Below are 18,132 nucleotides of genomic sequence, written 5' to 3'. Positions count from 1 at the left end.
CTTCGTCTGAGAAGAAATGAGACCTATAACCTGGCTTTCAAATATTTCAGATATGCAGATCACAGATTCATAGGTTTCTCTTTAATAACGTGCATGTGTGCTTCGGTCTAGAGTCCCAGCTGAGCCACTTGTTCAACCTTCTCAGCCCAGCTGGTGCACACTTGATCAGAAGACCTGTCTTTAAACTGGATTCTCTAGGCTCAAGGGTTTCAGCCCTTAGCCATTTAATTCTTCCTAAGCAACTTATGGATTTCTCAAGTCTAATAAAATGGTTGCTCTTATACTACCAAGATGTACTAACTCATACAGATATTGTGAAAAATACTAAATTTAAAAAACTTAAATTAAAAACAATATGAGTTATGTAAATAAAATATATAAAATTATGTGAACACATGTAACAGAATAGACAAATAGATATTTTTAAAAATATCTGAATTGACTTTATTAATGACCGATTAACCATAAGAAATTATTTAAAATTTAGGACACGTTTAGAAAAATACCTGTTATTCTGAGCTTAATATTATATTAAGCACATTATATTCTCCTGTGCCAATTGCTTCTTAGTACTACTGTCAGAAACAAATACTAGACTAACTGGAGAATTAAACAATATGGAATACGTAGTAACTATGAACTAAATTTATCTTTTTATTCTGAATATCATTTGTTTGCCTGCAGGGTTAGAGGTAGGAGGTAGAGATAGAAATTAGTTCTGGTGAAAATAAGCCAATATATTGAGAATAAAATCCCAAAACTAATGCTCAAGAGCAAATTACATCCCACACTGAAGGTAAGAATGAAGCTATGCCAACAGGGAGCTGAGATGCATATTACTCAGGTGTTCAAAGAGACTTCATGAGGGTTTTGTAAGAGATGAATACTAAATTGGCCAGACTACGACAGGCAAATCCTGTTAGATCAGAAGCAGACACTTCAGTTTCATGAGCCATTGGCTTGGAAAACTGTCTTAAAGGTGTTAAGGAAGAAAAAGAAAAAGAAAAGCACAATAAAAAATAGAATATCTATCACAAACTGTGTCAGCAGGGGTGAAAAAATAGCCTGATGCATGGAATCATAGAAATAGAGATTCTAATTTGTCAAGAAGAACTTCTCATACCTGACACTTTTTTGACACACAAAAAATTGCAATAATAACATTTTCTGAGGTAAGATCCCAGCATCTGTGAATGATAGCACAATGATCAAACATTAGACATGAAAGTTTTTATTTTTTTATAATCAAACTGATATTTTAATGTTATAACTTCCTAACAAAAAATTGTTTATCAATTATGCTATTGATTTGTCAATCGCAATATGTTAAAGCAAAACATTTAAATGTAAATCATTTTAACAATAGTGGTCACATTACATAATAAAATAACTCTACAGTTTAGAATATGGTTCTATAAGTTTGGCACCATGTTCTGTGATTTAAATATTGAAAAGATATATTAAATTACTTAGTATAATTATATATTTCAGTTCCTAACATATCACTTAGAATGGAGAAAATAATATAGATAAGCATTGCTAAGAGAATCACTTGAAATCGAGTCAGGAGGCTCATAAGGAAGTAGGCCTATGCACATCCTGTTCCTCAGTCCTCAGAGCTGCTATGATGTGAGAAAACCTGTTGCTAAACTCATCTCAAGGCCGAGCCATAAAGATCTTGGAATAGCAGCTGCTGCACATAGGGCCATATAGGGCCTTGACCTCCTCCCAGTATATGCCTCCTGAGTTTGCATACTGGAATGAACAAATCCTTGTTAACCAGCCAGGATCCTTAATTTGCATAAAGGAATTTCACTTTGTGGCATTTACTTTTATTAAATCCTGACTTTCTTTGTCCTCTTCAGAGTGTAGTTTGTATTGCTGCCTTAATCTGTGTCTCCTGGGTTAAAATCCTTTTGCTCCAATAAATGTGTTTTTGTTGTTGTTCTTTATTATAGCCTGAAGCTCTCCTTTAGTTATTATTAAAAATAAGCACCATATAGAAAAATATATATACATATATATATAAATGTTTATATCTACAAAGTTACAGTGATTTACTTTAGTGAAATTATTTTTATTTATTTCCAGCTTTATTGAGGTATGTTTGACAAATAAAAACTGTATATATTTAAGGTATACAACATGGTGTTTTGGTATAAGTACATCTTGTATAATAACTACCACAGTCAAGCAAAGTAACATATCTACTACCTAACATATAGTGTTCATTTGTGTGTGTGTGTGTGTGTGTGTGTGTGTGTGAGAGAGAGAGAGATAATTATTAAGATCTACTCTCAGCAGATTTCAAGTATACAATATATTATGGGAACTAAAGTAACTCAATGGCCAAAAAAATCATATTAATCTGATTTTAAAAAGGCAATAGACCTGAATCAATATTCTCCAAAGGAAGTATACAACTGGCTAAAAGGTATATTAATAAGAGCTCAACATCACTCATCTTCAGGGAGATGCAGTCAAAATCATTCTGAGACATCACATCACACCTTTCAGGATAACTATTATAAAAAAAGATGACCAATCTTGGCTAGGATGTGGAGAAAAGGGAACTGCTGTGCATTGTTGGTACAGCCATTATAGAGAAACAGTATGAAGATTCCTCAAAAAAATGAAAAAAGTAGAACTACCGCATGATCTGCAATCTCATTTCTGGCTGTGCATTCAAAGGAAATGAAATTAGTATCTTGAAGAGAGATCTGCACTCCTGTGTTCATAGGAACACCATTCACAATAGCCAGGATAAGGAAACAATCTGTTATCCTAACAACTTAATTTCCCAAGTGAGTGGATAAAGAATTGTGAGGGGTGTGTGTGTTGTGTGTGCGCGTGTGCGTGTGCATGTGTCTGTATGTGTGAGAGAGATTCAGCTATAAGATATTCTGCCATTTGTGACAATGTGGCTTAACTTGGAGGGCAATTTGCTATGAAATAAGCGAGATGCAGAAAGAAAATTATTACACAATACCAAACATATATAAAATCAAAAAAAAGTCCAATTTGGAGAAAAATGAAGAACGGTGGTTACCCGGAGATGGTGGTTGGGAAAATGGAGAGGGGTTGGTTAGATGATACACACTTTATGTTGTAAGGTGAGCACGTTCTAGAAAGCTAATGCACATCACGGTGACTCCAGTTAATAAAAATGTACACCGGAAAGTTGCTAAGAGAGTGGATCTTAAATGTTCAAATTATATTTGGACACATGAACATGGAGCAAGAAAGAAAAACTAATAAGATTGACTAATTTTGTGACAAAAGAAAAGTCTGCAGCTATAGATTCAGAATAAGCACATAAAAAGGGAACACGGAGTCAGTCTTCTGTGTATTGATATTCTTCACCTTGTATCTTGAGAAAAGGGCAGGGGTCTTTTGAAGCCAGGTTAAAGTAGCGTCAGTTTAATACAACAATGGATTCTGATACCACTCAAGCACTTCTCAGTTGAGTTTTTTCTTTCTTTTCTATTTTTTCCTTAATAGATAAGTTGAAGTATAATTATACTAAGAAAGGATAAAGATAACATCAACGAAATAACTGTGTGCATGTATATTGATGTGTGTGAAAAAGATCAGATATAACTATACAAAGCAAAATTACATTTACAACAAAAATAATTAAGCAATTAAAATTATGCCTTATTTATTGACTTAAATATAAAGACATTGTTAAATATTGTGTAAAGACACTAGTCCTGCCTTTTCTCTAATGCTAAAGTGACCAAATATGCCTCTTGTGCTAAAGGGAAACTCGAGTTCAGTACTGTAACGCAGTTATTCTAAGACTTATTACATGCAGTTTTGGAAAGAAAATTTAAAAAAAAACCCTCAACTTTCTAGGTTCTATAATTTATTATCTGTGTCTTATTTGGTATATATTAAGATTATAGTCAGCAGTCTCAAACTCTGAAAATTAGATTAGGAAGATTACCATAATTCCAGGTATTTAGAAGACCGTCATCTTCCAAGAGTGAACTCAGCAAGAGTCTCGATATAAATCAGTATGTAAAAAAAATATTACATACTGAGAGGTGAGATTTCAATGTGCTGCTTAGCATTCTGTCACAACACATGAGTCCATGAAAATAGGAAGCAGATAAATTGTAATTTGCTAAAAAAAAAAAAAAAATTGACTTCATCACTGTGCCCAGAAGAGAGGGGCTCAATGTAATTAATCAATAATTAAATGTTTATGTTCTGATCAATGCAGCAAAGTGCTAAATAAGGCAGTTCAGGGACATTAACTCACATCCATGCAAAAGGGAATATCTCTGAGAAGAACTTAGATGCTTGAACCATTTTCTCTAGTTGAAAAGTAGCTAGATGAAAAAATTCTTGGAGTAGGAAAAGTTACTGCACATGGGCACAGGAAATGTTTTGGTATGTGATGGAAACATTCTAAAAGTGGACTGTGGTAATTGGTTGCACATTACTGCAAATTTACTGAAAAACATTGAATTTTGCACATAGAATGGCTGAACTTATGGTATGGAAATTATACCTCAACAAAGCTGTTTTTAAAAAGAAAAAAGCCAGTTAAAAAAAAAAAAGGTGAGAAAATCATGGAAATATGTCAAATGCTCAGAGACTTACTAATTTTCTTGTTGAACGTTTAAAAGTTTCTCGAAGCTTGAAAAATGGCCTGCATGTTTACTTTCAAAAACATAAACTATTTGAAATGTGTTGGCCATTACTTCGTTGTTGCCAAATAGCTCTCAGCATTGCAATAACTTGCAGGGATTTTTGAAAAAGAAACACACCTAAACTGTATCTAAGATAAGAATGTCATTTAAAAAAAAATGATGAATGATAAAATATTTACCTTAAAAACTTTGTGCGGTGGAGAGAATAATTTTAAAATGATTGTCTGGAAGTGTTCCAATATCATGTGCTTTTCTTGCTAAAATGGATTAGCTGGCATTCACTAAACTTACAGAAGTTGTTAACAAATTGAAAGGGTCCTACATGAATGATACCACAGATCATTTAACTGACTTACCATACATTATAATAAATTTTTTAATTGTCTTACCTTTTTTGGTGGAGTTTTAAAAAACAGATACATCTTTTGTGTTGATTTTCATAGTCTTGCCATTCCATAAATGATTGCCTTGCACTCAGGAAGTCTTCAGCAGATAAAGTGCAATTGTTTTGGTCAAATGTGGCCCAGGTAGAGTGGTGTCTATGTTGTCGTATTAAACCAGATTTAGAACAATCAATTGGTTTTGGGAATATATTATAGGTTTCTTTTTCTTTTCTTTTCTTTTCTTTTTCTTTTTTTTTTTAAAGAGGCAGGGAATATAGATACATTTTTTTTTTTTTTTTTCAAGACATTTTGCTAGGAAATTAGACTTGGAGAAAATATTTGCAAAGGACATCTGATAAAACCATAGTCCAAAGTATACAAAGAACTCTTAAAATTCAACAACCAGAAAATGAATGACTCAATTAAAAAACCAGCCAAACACCTTAACAGAGACCTCCCCAAAGATAACACAGATGGCAGATAAGCATAAAGATGCTTCCCATCACACCTCATCAGGGAGATGCAAACCAAAACAACAGTGAGATACTGCTACAACACCTATTAGCAAGACCAAAATCCGGAACACGGACAACCAAATACTGGTGAGGCTGTGGAGCAACGAGAATTTCCATTCTTGCTGGTGGAATGAAAAATGACACAGCCACGTGCAATTCTCATTCCAACCCTATGATGTAGTGACTTATTATTGCCACCACTCAACAGAAGAGAAGTGGAATAAGATCGCATCAGATGCCAGTTGCCCAGTCACCCCCGTTGCCTCCTCCTAACAATTATGCTGTTTAAAATACCCTTCCCTGATCATGCATTTTTAGTTCTTTTATTATAATGTCTATTTTTAAGCAATTGAACATTTGGCTTTCTACGTATGTGCAGATAATGTCCAAAAATAGCAAGTGAATTGTCAGTGTGTATCTATGGTCTAACTCAGTGTCTCAAACAACGATTTTGTAAGGTTTTGCTAATGACCTACTTAAATATTATATATCGTTTAAACAATCTTCTATGCGATATGTGGATTTAATAACTTGATCCATTCCCCATCATTATTTGAAAATATGCCGTAAACTTGAAATGGTCAATTTGACTAGGTTCCATTTCTTTTATACTCAATGAAGAAAAATAGTTTTAAGCCATCTGGCTGCTCAAAGAAAAGTGAAAACTTGCACTCTGTTTTGTGTTCGCTTTTGATAGCAATCTCTGCTTTTTGATTTATGAAGCATATTGCAGAATTTCAAGCAATGGATAATTGCAAATTACTAGTAGCAGGTGCACAATTTATTTGCTAGTTTTGTAATATAAAAATACATTAAGGAAATGGTTGATTTTTATCATTCAGTTATTCTCTCATAGGAGTACATTAGTATGACATTTTATGGGAAGTAAAGGCTTCATTTTTACCTTGTCATTTATTTAACAAGCTAAAGTGTCCATGGCGATCAGCATAACATAAAGGCTCAAATGAAAAGAAGCTGCTGTATTTATGGTTATGATTCAAATAAAAAAAACTATGGTAGGCATTAAATAACAAACATATACCATGACGAATATATTTTAAATATTTAATTTATTGTTGGTTCCAACTCACTCTGCCATCAAGTCTCACAAAAGCCATCGACTTGTGCACCTATATAAAATATCAATACAACATGTGTTAAGATGTTTGAAGGGAAAATGTATTATCTGTTACTTAAGATGTATTACATCTGGCAACACCAAGAGTATTCATGTTCCATGATTCTTAACTAAATTGGAAGTTTTGCAATACCTTTACGAAGATATACTGTTTTTGTTAAACTTGGGATCTCACAAATTCATTTTAATTTACATGGTTTTAAACCTTGTTTACAGTAAGAATCTAAGTGAAGAGATTACTCTTCAAACTATTCTTTTGATCTAAATGCAAGCTACTCATTTCTAAATATGTAAAATTTGTTTTTATTGTTTATAAAGATGTGTGTGTATACAAAGTTTTATTTCATTATCAATTGAGCATATCTTAAACATGAACTCTCCAAAGAATTACCAAGCAGCCAGACACACACTGCTTTTTAGATTAAGCCGCAAAAAAGTAGAGTTTAGACAGATGAAATTTTCCATTGGTGACATTAAGATGAAAATAGTAGTTGCAAAGTCATTTAATATTATAAAGTATTAGTAGCAATTAGATTTGAGTTAGCTACAATAACAAATAGGAAATGCATTTCAAAGTTATAATCCAGAAATGTGTTTTTTGTTTTGTTTTGTTTTGTTTTGTTTTTAATTGGCAAACTTTCCTAGGGCAAAGAGTGATAATTTGAAGAGCTAGTAATGAGGGAGAAAAGAGATATGAACGGGATGGCTCAAAGCAAGTTTGAGATACTAAAACATTCAAAGATCGCAAAGCTTTTGGAATTTTAGTAAGAAATAAGGGGCCTTCCTCAAGAATTATGAACATTTTTTTTTCATCTCCTTCTTCCTAAGCACATTTCACAGATGCTGTTTTTTGTTTGTTTGTTCATTCCTTCCCCCAGAATACCATAATCCCCTAATCCTTTCCTCGGATAGCAATTTAGAAAGGGCTTTGGATCTTTTATCTTTTCATCATGACAGATCTTCAGGAAGTGTTACTTGCTCTTATATTTTAAATCAATCAATATTTTCCTTTTAAGTTTCCCCCCCACTCCTTGTGGTCATATTTCAATGTAATGTTTTGGCCCAAAATCTTTTTTTGGATTTTTTTTCTCCTTAGTCTGAAAGTGTAATGAGTAATCAAAATTGAACAGATTTGGTAGTATGAAGAAACCCAAATTAGAGCTTTGCGTAATACCTGTTTTAATAATTATAAAAATCTACCAATTGCCTGTGTTAAGTAGTGTGTATATTGGGGTGAAGTGTTTGTGCATGTGTGCCATGAGAGCTAAGAGCACCCCCCTGTTTTTAAAATTAATGTCAGTGAGTCAGTCATGATATTATCCAATGTAAAATTATGTTAACAAAGAAAATAAGGAAAAACATGTAGATGTATAAATCATGGGATCACAGGTTTAAAAGCCAAGAAAGAACATAGAGATTTAACTGATGAATGAAAATCAGAGGGTAAGTTGGCATTTCTTCAAAATAACCCCATACTTAATGCTGAAGCATCTTAATCTTTCAGCCAGAGTTTCATATAAAGGCATTTCAATTTAATTTAAATTGGCTGAAACAATCAGATAGCTTTTTCTCTACTAAATGACTTGCTTTTGCAATGGATGTAAAAGCTATTAGCTTTTTTTTTTTTTTTTTTAAAGCAGGTATGAGGTATAAAGATTTGTCTCTTGAGATACACACTGATTATTAATAAAGAGCTTGTGAAAATTGAACATGACTTTCAGCCAACATAGTCACATAGACTCTGTTAAGTGACAAGTGACATTAAGAGCCCTTGAGAGGCCGGTCTTTGTCAGAGGAAGGAGATTCATGCTAGTGGGGAATAAAATATTACCATTATAGAGAAGCTTAATTTCGTTTCTAACCTGAGGTTTACAGTAAACTAAAGAGAACATGTTCAAGAGACTGCTACATTTGATTTGGTTAAATTGTTGTCTAATCTGTCAGTCATCTAAAGAATTCCATGATAGTTTTCCATTTTCTTCATATTCTTTAAAAGCTTCTTGTTCAGTTTTCAGCTCTAGTCTATCCACTAATGATAGCATAAATATCTCCATGTTGATCACCTGTCTCTGCAATTAATGGTGCCACAAAATCCCTAAACTCCACAATAAGGTGGTTGCATATCCAGGTGCCACGACCTGGATCTCACCATATTTTCCCTGACCATTTTAAACGATACTACTTTATGTCAAATTAATTTTTATCATACATACTTATAGTTCTCTCTAGTAGATTTAAGGATGGAAAGTGTACCTTTTTTCCCATGTGTTCCTAGAACATCTAAACTGATGGCTGTGAAAGAAAATGGATTGAATTGAATTTATTTCAACTAATTTAAATTGAAATCTGGGTCTGAATTTACAGTGAAAGAAAGGTCAAGTTGGGGGAAAAAAGAAAAACAAATATATATATATATATATTTGCCTCAGAGTATTTTAGGGAAAAAAAAAAAAAAAACTGTTCTGTTGTGTTCCACAGCAATGGCCATCCTGGACAGCAGCTTCTGTTCAAATCACAAATCTTCACAGCACGCAGACCATTTGCATTTTGTTTGCTCGTTTCAATTATACAGAGTAAAAGATGTAGAGACTCTTTAAGACTTGAACAGTGTGAATCTGGAAGCAAATGTCTAAGGTTACAGTGTGTACTGTGTCAGCAGTGAACACATTTATAAGTGACAGAGGAGCCCGCATATCCTTTAATACGTGCATTTTGTGTCTGTATGTGTGTAGCATGTGAATCTAAGGCAGTATCGGTCCTTTCTATCTCGACTTCTCCATCTATAAGGCGTGGATTACAGTAGTACCTATTGCACAGGCACATGCTCAGGATAAAGCTCCTGATGTTTATGGCATTTGGATCAAACTGCCTGGTACTTGATAACTCAGTGATAAACAAATCATGACGACATTACCCCACTGGGTTTTATTAATCACCTTCTCTAAACTTCAGCGGTTCGAAAAAATTATATATAATAAGAAATATTGTAAAAATATAGAAAGGGATAATCGGCTTAATTTGGAGATCAGTGTTCAGAAAACTGTACCCCATGGACCAAATCTGGTCTACCTTTGTAAATAAAGTTTTATTGGAGCAAAGTTATATGCATCGATTTATGCATTGTCTATGGCTGTTTTCACAGTGCAACCAAGTTAAGTAGTTGTAGCAGAGACAGTGTGATCCATAAAGTATAATATATTTACATACAAAACAATATCTTTACAGAAAAAAGTTTGCCGACTCCTTATGTAGATCATAATATATATTCAATATGAAGTTGTAAGTCTCCTTTCCCCATCCTAATAAATATTTTAATTTGTAGAAATATGAGTCCGTCGTGAACTGATTTTTTATATTATTGATATATACACATTCAACATTTACAATGTTCATTAAACACTTACAATATTTCTATATTGGCAAAAGTATCCCCACTTAATTTAGAAATTTGTTTCAAGGAATTAAAATATTTCCTAGTATTGTATAACTATAAATCGTGAGTGCCGGAATTCATTTTAGGTTTTCTATGATTCCAAAACCAACATTTTTATGTTCTTTTTATTATAATACATTGCATTAGAGAAGAAATATTATAGCAAAATATTCATAGAGAATTTAAATCATTATTCTGCAGTTAAATGATACCGAAGTAGATATCTGTTACAATAGTTTACTAATGACAAAACTAAATCAAGAAATGTTTACTTCAAAAAGAATACACTGGTTTTTAAATTTTTATCATCTTGAGATAAGAAGAGAAGGTTAAGAAATTGATTAGAAAATCTACAAACCTATGGTGGCCTAAAGTTTACCATTAGATCTTTATTTAAATCATCTTGGCCTTATATAATGTATTTTATCAATTAGGCTCACTTTCATTTTACCTTGCAATTATTTTTGTTTTTGATATTAAAATTACCACAGTTAGATTTCCAGTAGAAATCTAATATTCAGTCACCAAAGATATAGCTAGCATTAGTAATATACAGTTATATAATTCACAATTGTGAATCAAGTTTATCACTTTTATAATGGATTATATGTTTTTAAAACCTAGATCGTATGTTTAGAAACTAAAGGAAAAAAAGTACATTTCTGGATTTTAGCTTTTGCTGTTGATTACAGAAATAATCCATTAAATAAATCCATTCTTAGTAGAACTGCAAATCATTTGGAAAATTTTAAAACATGACTTTAAAAATTACAGTATTGGAACTATCTGATATTGATCATCTAAAATATAGATCCAACAATGACCTAAAATAATAGCATTTTTCTGGCTTTTTCTCGTCCAAGAGCATCACTTTTTAGTTGTTCTGTAAAATAACGTGCTACTGATTTTTTTAAAGATGTTGCTAATTATCCTGTGCATTTCTTCCTTTAACTACTCGCATTGTGGAAATTAAGATGTGATATTATTACTGTTAAAAACAAATAGGTGTAAATAAATACCATGCTTACGCTTAACGGATTTAAAAAAGAAGTAGCAGGGCATTTAAAGGCTGGCCGAACGAGGCATCACCTGTTTCTATCTGCACAGTTATTTGCGCTGCTGCGCTTAGTGCTAACAGTTCTTGCAGCCACCTGGCTACCACGTGTTCCCAGCTACTCCCTGCCACCACCCAGTGAAGAGAAACTATAGAAGATAAATGAGAAACAAGTCTAAACTCATAGCTTTTTATGGCATTTGGATCAATAACTAGCACTCTAAAGATAGAAAAATCAACTTTATGAAACAGTGTTTCTAACAAGATTGCGCCTCGCTCCTGAAAATTTACAGTTTCTGATACATTAGGGATGCAATTAATAATAGCTGAAGGCCTAGTGTTCCTGAGAATCACTGCAGAGTAACAACAACATTCTGTAACTTAACATTCCGAGAGAGGAAGGTAAATTTGAGGAAGGCTATCAATTGATTAAGATGTAGCTTTGGATGATATTGTAGCTATTTTTATTTATGGCAGACACAGTTTGATGGTGTTTTTATCCATGTACCTAGATGAGGTCGAAAGCTTATATAGTTCCAGTATTCACAGTAACAGATATTGGCAAAAAATTAATATTGTTAATAGATAAATTTTTCCCTGGTGCTCACAGTTTCCTTTGGTCTGCCCATTTTCACTTCTATCCTAATTTTACCTTTTCCATTTCAATAAATGCAGCAAATTAATGCATTTTCCTAAGTACTATGCCCTCAGTCAAAAGATGTTTCTATAACAGACTAAATGTAAGTTAAGAATGTTATTTCGCTTGGAAGTTATCAATAAGGCTAATATTTCCTTGACAAATAGCTAACTTTGCTCCTGTTGAAAGAATTTCAGTTTAGAATGAAGGAAATGAGAGTATTTTGTGTACAATTATCATTGGCAATACAGTTGAAACCATGACAACAAGGACGCTATGAGAAAAGGTCATTACTGAAAAAGTAAACAAAATCACTGACATAACAACTAAAAGGCAAAGTAAATAGCTGGTTCATTAGGGAGCCTTGAAAAATTTGGATATGGATCTAAAATGGTTTTTCTTTTCATTACTACTTTTAAAATTATGCTATATTGTCATTCTTTCCTGCCAACATCGACATTTTAAAGAGAATTCACCATTTTATAGTTATGTTGCATTTTCAAAAATCCAGTCGGCTTCAAGTTCAATCCCAAACTCCATCCAAAGTGGTCTTCTCCTTAAATGGCTCAAGACCTCTGAACAGGGAGGAACCGGCGCTGTTCTTCCTCTCCCCTTCCTCCTCAGCTTTCTCCTCTGTGGATGAGCGACGGTAGCGTGGAGCCACGTTTGCACGGCCATACTAGAGATGCTTTTGATGATCCAGTCAACACAGGTTCTTCTCGACAGTGTTACCAGTCCCGACAATTCCATATATTTCCTTCCATTCCTTCCTCCAGCCAACCCGTCTGAGAGCTGCCACGTCAGCTTTCCCATAATGTGCCCAAAACAGAGCTGGTTTTCTAACCACGTCTCATCTATACCTTTCCCTGCCTTTATTCATAATAGTGATAGCCCCATTATCTACCCAGGTATCAAGCTTGAAATCACAGAAGCGTCATTAACTACTTCTTTACCACTATCATCCATCCAGTATTTTATTGGTCTTAGATAGATAGCTGACAGATAGATGCAAAAGGGAAAGCAGTTTGTTTTGTGTACATATATAAACAAATCTATACATATGTGTATACATAGATACGTATATATAAATGAATCACTCATTCTTCATTCCTACATATTTTATCTTCCTGTCAGAATTAAAGTCTAAACCAAGATTATCATCTTATTAGGCTTTTATAGCAGACCCTATCCCTCCCCACTTCTCTCTTTTCTAACTTATATTTCTCCTAGCAAAGTTATTTTAAGTATATGTGCAGTATATAGAACTCATGTCATGTCACTTCCATTCTAAAATTGTTTCAATCGCTTTCCATCTACTAAGCATAAAAATCTGTCTCTCTTCCACAAGGCTCGGGATCCAGCTTCCTTTATCTTTTTGCTTCTTCTTTTTTTTTCTATTTAATTTAAACATTCAGTACTATTTTTCAGGGCAAGCAGTTTGTTTCGTTTTTATATGCCTCACTTCTTTCTATTCATTGGATCCTATCTTAATTGTGAACATTATGGCATATTGTTTCCTAATCACTTTGTTGGCAAAGGGTAACCAAGCTGTCTTCCATTATCGATTGCCATTATCTTCATTAATTTAAAACTTTTGATTTTCAATTTTGTATTTGTCATTTGTTTATTATATACCTTTCCCAATGGTAACTTTCACAAGTATGATACTGTCTCTGTTAAACTTATTGATGTATACTAGTTTTGAAGAAGTAAGAACGATTTGCCTTATTAGTTGTTAAGGCATAACCCATAAAACCACCATACATACATGTGTATGATACATATATGTTTGTATGTATGTGCATAGTGTCTGATAAAGATGGCTCTACCATCATTTAAGAAATGTATTTAGAAAACTGAGGTGAAATGAAAATGTAATGCTTCATTGTTAATTTACTACCTTAAACTAGAAAGAAATATAGAAAAAATATCCTTGTAACCCAGAATGGGAAGTACATTTAAAGAAATCCAAATGCAAACTGAAACCAAAACGATTGCAAAATATATGAATTTGTATGATTACATCAGTATCAGGATTTAGATAAATGAATATAAATAGACAAAGTAAATAGACAAAGTTTCCAGGCAGAGGGTATGTCAGGGAATGGTACTAATATAGCTAAAATCATTAAGAAAATACCAAAATATTAATAAGAATAAAATGTTATATTTTAAGGTAATCTGACAAAAATATCAAAGTGGATGAAGACAAATGTTAGTAGAATTGTGGGGAGAAAACTGCCAATTGTAGTATTATTAATCAATTTAAATGTAGCTATTTTGAGGAGATAAAGCTCTTTAAAAGAAAGTGCTAGGCATATCCAGTATCACACTATCATGTACATATCAGTGAATCTGTTAGCTTCCAGGAAACTTAAGTATCCACATAATCTGTGACTCAGGATTTTTATTCCTGAGCAGGTCTGTGAATCCCAGAAAAATGATCTCACTGTTCTCTTGATCCTCTGTGCCAGGATGCCCATCCCATTGTCATTAGTAGTATTGGTGGATGTCTGTAGTCCAGGTGACCATCACTGCATGAGTGGGCGAGTAAAATATTGATGCAGCCTGTGGATAAGAATGCGACAGCCAGAATGAACAGACTGCCTCGTAAGATTTGCAGACAGGCATTTAAGATATAGCACCAACCCAAACCATCCACCCAACTGGTGAGTCCCTAGACAAAATGTCGTATGTCCACACGGTGTAATTCTATACACAAATGAAGAGGAATGCGTATGTATACACAACAAAACCTTCATAAGTGAAAAACCCAGACACGCACAACTGCATGGTATGGGCTTCTGTAGGATACATGTAGACGATACGAAACGGTGGGTGGAAGGGAAGTGAATGGCGATCTGAACGCTGCCGGGAGGAATGGTAACGCTCTCACATGCCATGTCTCGGGGCGCTAGGATAAAGGAGTAGCTGTGATTGGTCTCTGATGCTTTTGTGTGTTTGTTTTATTTTATCATTTTTTTTAAATGGCACTCAGGGACCCTTCTGTATTTTAGGTGAAATGATATTTCACCGTTGCTGATGCAAACATAACTATCTGCAGTGTGGCAGCATATGGACTCTTTTGGTAGTAGGAAATGAGATATAATTTATTCTCAGGCTGGTACATTTTGGCTGCCTTCCATCTATTTCCAGGAGATAAGACGTACACACTGGATATGCACTGGTATCAATTATTGTGCTAAATGCATTAGGGGATGTGACATCACTTTTTTCTACCTGGTCCAAGGGTTTTCTCATTGTAGCTCTGTAGAAATGATGGGAGTGGGTCATAGAAAAAAATCCACTCAGTGTGATAAATAGTTTACACATTGAATTATTAGTCTATGATTCATTTGGTTTATTTTACCCCATAGCACAGCACCAGTATATCTAATGTAGTGAACTTGTAAGGAAACCTTTCCTTACATTAATCTAATATAACCCACTTTTAGAGCTTCAAAACTAGTACCCTTTGCCTTTGTTTTTGTTTGATATATCATATATGTATCTTCATTACTTTTTGGAACTTTCTGAGCCTATGTTATCATTATTTCTACTCAGGATCTTGTAAATTTGCTTTTCTCCTTATGGGTTTGGCAGAGTGAAAATTGAAGTTTTAATCACCCATCCCTTTAAGCAGAAATATGTTACTTATAATTAATACCTAATATAGAATGAAGACCAGGACAAGAAAATAAAACTATAGAATTATGTGCATCATTGGTATGAAAATCTTTAATAAAATATTAGCAAATTGAATGCAGCATGATAAATATAATACCCCATGATTAAGTGGATTTATCTTAAGAATATTTGGTTTATTTAACATTTTAAGAGAAAAAAATATAATCATTTCATCAAAGAAATAACTTAATAAAATGTAACATTCGTTTATGGCCTATGAATAACTTACAGCTGACATCACTCTCAATGACTGAATGTTTTTCCTCTAATATAGAAACAGTAAATATATGTTCTCTCACAACTTATTTAATCTTAAAGCTAATTATATGCTAATGATATGACCCAGAAATCTTACTCTTAGGTATTTATCTGTGACAAAGAAAATTCTATGACCAAACAAAACCATGAAAACAAGTGCCCATAGTATCATTCTTCATAATAACCCTAAACTGAAACAGTCTAATTTTCTATCCTCTCATAATAAAAATTGTAGTATGTCCAAAGAATTGAATATTAATGGGCAATGAAATTTAATTAAACTAATAAACATGGATAAATTTCCAAAAATCCTGAGTAAAATCAGTCCAACACAATAAAACAACATACTCTATGATTTCAAAAATACGAAATTTCATAAAGGAGCCTAGCAGTAACAGGTAACACTGTGTGGAGAGACATCTTTACAGAAAAGATTCATATCATATAGTTTTTTGAAGACAATATTTCCAAGTCTGATTCATACACGATTTTCGTGGGAACAGCTACACTGTGACACGTTTATTTTGCTTTATCCACAAGCACATTTATTAATGTGTTGTGTGCACCTATAACAGATGTTGTCCATGGCCTCCTTTTTCACAAAGAACTTTCTTTAAAACTTACCAAAAAGTTTTTCCTAATAAGTTACTTATTATGGATGATGTATCTATACCCATCAACTGACAACAAGCAAGAAAGGAAACTTGCATAATTTATGTTACACGGCTTTCATACATAAAAAAATGTCAAAACAAATATTTAAGTAATTTAAATAAAGGCACATAACTATTTTCAAGTAAATCTGTTTTCCAATAAATCCCATATTTTTGTGATACTAGTTGGTCTTGGCTTCATTATACCTAAATCTATTTTTAATTTAATATGAAAGAGTGATATACTTATAGAAGTTGATGCATTTAACATATTTTCCACAGTGCACGTGGCACTTCCTCAAGATGTACTATATGTCTCGGGTCCCATTCTAGAACATCTTTGAAAGACAGTTTGAAATATTGCTTTTATTAATGTTCTGTGAGATTTTTGAGAGCTTATATAGACACTTAAAAACTAGAGTTCTTTACCCAAAAGGAAGAACAGATGTTTTGACATATGTCCAGATGAGTACTATGAACTAGGAATTCAAATCTCCTTCTGGAAAACTTTTTGTGCTAACATATGGTAGACAATGAATCTTAAAAACCATTGACTGTGGACTTGACAGAAAAATGGGATTAGTTAAGATTTATTTACAGAATTTAACCAAATTGAGCATAGAAATGGATGGAATTGGCTATATTCCTCTGATTCTCAAATGATTGGCAAAAATTTCTACAATCTTTCCAAAAAATTCTTTAAACTCTCTGAAATTTATATGCAATATAATTTTTCTAAACACATTTCCTATCCATCTTTGTTAAATCATGTGGAACCCTTTCTCTGCCTACGACATCATTAACAGTTCTAAAAGGAATATAAATTTGTAGGCCCCAAATTGTGGAAAGAAATGCTCAAATTTGAATAATTTTACTCTTTTTTTCCTCCATTATCATAAAAATGATGAATTCAAAGCATAACAATATCCACATTTAAATGGCATCAAGCAAAATCATATCCTTTCTCTATTGCTGATGATAATTATGTATGAAAATACCTCTCCATTTTTGTAGATTTACATTTATATAATTTAAAAGTTTAAAATAAGAAATGCATAGCTATCAGTTATTATTTTGAACAAGCCTAAACTTATATAGAAGATTTATGCATTTAAACAAATTGTAAGGAAGCATGATTTTATTTTCTTTCTCCAAGATATGTCATATATACATAGCAAAATTTTATTTTCTAATTATTTTTTCTCTATTTGAATAACATTTTCTTTCTTTCTTACTTTCTTGCTATTTTTTTTTCTATGTTGTGTTTTCATTGGACATGACACATTTTGAAAAGCACCAGAGACCCCAAATGCATTTTCAACACCCTTACAGGAATACCTTAAATTTAATACAGCAGTTTCAACAATGGATGATATATGGTAATTGGATTCCTCATATACTTAGGTGAAGTTAGGGATAAAATGCAAAAAATTGACACTGTGTTTATCTGAGGAAGAGTAGCCTATAATAGTGTCTAGTTTGGCAAGAACAAGAATGGATTTAAATCATCCAAAATTCCACGCGGTCTCAGAATTAATCTTTTGGGGGTACAGTTGATACTTTAATTCCGTTCTCTACAAAGCATTCCTTTTTTTTCCATTCTGTTTCAATCCAAGTATTAGGGGGAAGTGTATAAAACTACATTACCTGGGTTCGAGTCTCCTGATAGATTACTGTGATAAACAATAATATCTGCATAGTTAACCCAGATAC

Source organism: Rousettus aegyptiacus, unplaced genomic scaffold (assembly GCF_014176215.1).
Source record: "Rousettus aegyptiacus isolate mRouAeg1 unplaced genomic scaffold, mRouAeg1.p scaffold_m13_p_18, whole genome shotgun sequence".
Lineage (NCBI taxonomy): Eukaryota > Metazoa > Chordata > Mammalia > Chiroptera > Pteropodidae > Rousettus > Rousettus aegyptiacus.
Note: the sequence above shows the minus strand (reverse complement) of the source record.